The sequence below is a fragment of the Colobus angolensis genome, unplaced genomic scaffold, assembly GCF_000951035.1.
Source record: "Colobus angolensis palliatus isolate OR3802 unplaced genomic scaffold, Cang.pa_1.0 Scaffold46, whole genome shotgun sequence".
In the NCBI taxonomy this organism is placed as follows: Eukaryota; Metazoa; Chordata; class Mammalia; order Primates; family Cercopithecidae; genus Colobus; species Colobus angolensis.
The window spans coordinates 9,069,968-9,074,490 of NW_012118043.1; the positions used below are offsets into that span (position 1 = coordinate 9,069,968).

At 39.8% G+C, this 4,523-nt stretch overlaps 1 long non-coding RNA gene across 1 annotated transcript; it reads right to left on the minus strand.

Annotated features, from left to right (window-relative positions):
• Positions 1-1,189: 1,189 nt before the first annotated feature.
• LOC105523350 lies at positions 1,190-3,866 on the minus strand. The gene is made up of 3 exons (XR_001003590.1): positions 3,508-3,866; positions 2,454-2,575; positions 1,190-1,425 (listed from the first exon to the last, which is right to left on the minus strand). It is a non-coding gene; the product is annotated as an uncharacterized LOC105523350 (long non-coding RNA).
• Positions 3,867-4,523: the final 657 nt, after the last annotated feature.

Genomic DNA, 4,523 nt, shown 5'->3' on the forward strand with positions numbered 1-4,523 from the left:
CTTCCTTCCTTCCTTCCTTCCTTCCTTCCTTCCTTCCTTCCTTCCTTCTTTTCTTTCTTTTACTGAAGGCTCCTTTGGAATCTGTGCTGCGAGTGACAAATCTGAGACAATGTGATGTTGGAAACAATCATAGACTTTGAAAGGCCACAGATCAAGAATTCAGTTCTCTGAGGCCATGACATGCTCCAAGTTAAAACAAATATCCAGGGGAAAGCAGGCAGTTTGGGCAGTATGCAGCACCTGGACCCCGCCTGATTGAGGAGACTACATTCCTTGACACTAGTGACTTACCTACAGTTGGACTGCTTATGGTTAGTGGCCTTTCCCTTCCCTTCCTGCTTTCTCCTGCCCAGATGAACTTCTTAAAGGATAGGCAGTCCCTGGCTCTCAAAACCCATTCAGGTCGTTCTTCCCTTAGAGCTCCTCCCATGGAAATGTGTTAGGTTTTATGCAATATAATTAATAGACTGAAGACAGTCTGAGTAACCAAGATAAGGTTTAGCACCACCGAGAAAGTGTTTAAACTTTATGAGAGAACCTGGTGAATCTTCATGCCCTCTACCCCCAAGTGATAGTGCTAATTGCCTGACAGTTTTTTTGGTTTTTTTTTTTTTTAGCCTCTGAGAAAGATGATAGAAGGAAAGAATACTGGGCCAATACCTAAAAGACTTAGGTGCTAGGCTAGGCTTTCCAGTTGTCAGGCTGTGTGACCTTGGAAAAATGGCGTTACTCCTCTGATCTTCTCTCGTTTTCCTCAAGTGGTAAACTGAGCACTTTAAATTGGTGTTTTCCAAAGTAATTTGAGAAATTATCTCTGTTACAGAGGAATACATTTAATTTTGATTATCATTACAAAAAGTCTATTATAATAAACTTATGATTTATATACACTATTGCCTGGGATGAGCCTAAAGTGAAAAAGTGAGTCAATTTAAAGAAAAATCTAAAAGTAAATAATATTATAGATGGATGTGACTAAAATAGTGACGGTGAAATTTGAAAGAACATCATAAGGGACCTTCAGTCCCTTACCAAAGGGCAGAGTCCAGGATGAGCATTCAGACATCTCTTCTGTTTTTCTACTTGGCAACCCCCCTAGTTTGTCCTCCCATCCTTTGTCAGGCCTTTCTGTCAGTGTTTATGAGAAACCTGCCCAACACATCTATCCAATGCTCTATAGTCCTTGGGTATAAAATTATAATTGGCACAAGTGATCATGTCATCCATTGCAGTTCACAAGTAAAAGTTTTAGTAAGACCAATAACATTTCAAATCATCTTTTAATTTTTATAAAATTACCAAATCTTGCTCACAGGTCTCTGGCCCTTAGTTCTCCAAGGACTCACTCTTCTGGCTCCACAATTCAGTTTTTCATGTGACTTGTTAGGGATCATCTGTATTCCAGCTGAGGGTGGAATTCTAAATCTAGAAGAACGAGTAAATGAGCATGTTTCAGAGAAGCTCTATAAAAGTTGAGTCCAAAACAACTGAGAGGCTTTGGAAAGTCCCAATATTGCCTTAAACATAAGTATAGTGATCAGTAACTTTTTATTTATGGCAAGCTTTGAACCTTCCAGAAAGATGCATCGAATGCAAACTATTATTAGCAGGGAAATGCAAAAGCCAGTTGGTATTGCATGATTTACACCCAACAGCTCAATGCAGGCTGAGCAAGCAAGAAACATTGTTCCTATCTCAAGGCAAAGACAGAGAGATTGGGCAGATTTGAAGAATCTAGTTTAGAAATTCAAGGGGATGATCAGGGTAATAGATTTACTAAACCCGATTAAGGGCAGGAGAACAAGACATAGGACTTTCAGGAATATTTTTTCTTTCCTTCCCAACATATTTACCTTCAATTGCTAAGCTGTGTGGTAAAGAAGGCTGCTCTGGAATGAGCATCATGAAATGGGTCTGGAAGGGGCTAGGGGCTCATCTGGTAGGTTTTGCAGGAAATTCATGCCTGTAAATGTGCCTCTCATATGTGATGATTTGGGATCATCCTGGTGGTGTCCTGGTCCCTGGCTGTGTCTGCAAGACTTAGAAGCAGCCAGTGAGACTTGGGATGATAAAGCTGAAGCACTGTGGGCTCAACTAGTAAGAGTTCAGTGACAGGAGATGTTGATCAGTTTGGATTCTGAATATTCTACATCAAACGGAGACAGGGAGGGTGTTTCAGCTCCTCCCCCTTACCCTCCTTCCTTGGACTCTTCCTCAGCTGTGAATGCCATGGGTTCTTTGTTCTTTCCTTTAACCACCTCCAGTAAGCCTTTGATTTTAAAGACAGTAGTGGGAAGACAGAAAGCTTGGATATAGCAGCTCCGTGTGAGGTCTGTGAGCTCTTGGGTGAGTCACTTAATGTCTTTAAGCCTCACTTTTCTCATATCTGAAATTGGCAAAATAGTAGTACCTATCTAATAATGCTTTGGGGAGAATTTAACAAGATCAAATACCTAAGGCACAAATTCTTTGCACAGAATGCTCAGTTAACAACCATCTGATAAACCATGTGGCTCCCTCTTACTGCAAACAGAGTACATCTTTCCAGAAAATATGGAGACAAATCTTCAGAGTCCTGGAAAGAGATACAATGAATTAAAACATGTTCCTAAAACACATTTTAATGAAAGAAAAAGCAATCTCATTTAATTCATTAGTTGAGATGATACCTAAACACTGTTAACAATGCTGGATTTTCTTTTAGTCACTGATTGCAGAGAAATCAAAATCTTACCCATTTGCATCCAGTGGACTATTTTACACCATTTCAGGCACAGTCGATGCCACTGGAAGTAAAATACAAGTTTCCTGACTTCTTTTTTTGCATCCAAGCCAGGACTTCACGAAATGAATGGTCTGAGGCTTGGTGCTCAGCCTTGGGCTTTTGTGCCAGGCAATATCTCTATCAGGTTCCAGCAGATTTCCAGGGCTGGCCTGATGGCACTCCAGGTTTTTTGTCTTTAAGTATCATAGATTTCTCCTAGTAAGACAGTCAGAGCTTTTGATGCTGCCCTTTCTTATCAAGGGAAAGAATATATGAATGAAGCTGACACCATCAGTAGGGAACTAAAGGTCAATCATTAAAATTTTCATGATTAATTGACAGTGGCATGCCGATCCCTTCATCATCCCTTTCCTACCCTGCTTCATTGACAAAGGTGTGGAATCTTAGCATAGAGGGTCTGAATTCTTCTGGGGTGCAGGAAATTATTTGCTGTTCAGGAGAGTAAAGAATTTGAACCACAAGGGGTTGGCAAATGCATTAACTAATTAAGGTCTTGTCAACTGGTTTCCCCCATACTAACTAAAGGAATACATTTTGACTTCTAGTTGAAACTCAGAGGATGACCAAAAGACAGAAATTAACGAATATCCTTTTTGGCCTCAATCCAAAGAACTATTTTTCTTTCTGAATTTATCCTACTCTTGAGCCCTCCCCAATGAAGAAGAATGAAATCATAATGGCAATTTTCTTTCTGGCAGTAGTTCATCACAAATGAAATTTACCTGTTTTCTTCCAGGTTGTCTCAAAACAGAATGAGGGCTCTTTCTCTCAAGGGTTTGATGATTTCAGATGTCCGTCTAGAGCATAAGGAAGATAACCTAATTTCTGTTTCCATAAAAAATACCGGAGGACAAGAAGACAATGTTCCTGTGGATTGTCCTCTAAGAGCTGACATGGGTGGGAGGTCAAGAGGATGTCTCCCAAAAGGCAGAAGCTCTTGATTTGCCAAGAAAGCTCAAGAAGAGGGCATCTGCAGAAGGATGAGGCTGTTGCAGAGAGACACTAATCATGAGACAAGGATTCATATTTTCTATGAAATATCTCCTTCTAAAATAAAAATTCCAAACCCACCTTCATTATCACTTATTTCACCTGTTTATTATAAAATGTTTTCAGGCAATGTTGTAGCATCTTCAATTATCTGCAAAGGAGCTAAGTTTGTTTGATTTAGACAGCAAATTGACCTCCCACCTGATTTCAATGCTTCCTACCAAATAGGTTGGCCATGAATGCTGCTGTAGTTGTGTGATACACTTTGAATTTCACCAAGCATGTGGTAAAAAGACTGGTCTGAGCCCCAGGTGTCAGCTAAACCTGCCACAGCAGCAGAGAGGGAGTCATCTGTATTTATACCAAGTTTGTGTTCACATTAGCTCAGAGTATTACCGATTTATACAAATACGTAAATGTCTCATTGTAAACCCAAAGTATATTTAGACAGAGAAAAGTTCAGCTCACCTTTTCTACAGATGACATATCTTCAGGCCTTCAGTTCTTTTCTTCTCAATTTAGTTCTCAATGATAACTCAAAGCAAATGAAGCCTTCCAACTAGGTATAATTATGACAAACACTGAAGAGCCCAGGAAGTAAAAGACAATGGTGAGAAACAATTCTAAAATGCCTTAAAGCTGCCCTCTCATCCAGCTGATTTATGTCATAAGCACTTGCTACAAATAAGTCTATAGAGTTTGAGTCAAAACATACATGAGACATTTTAACTTCTGCCCAAACTGTTCA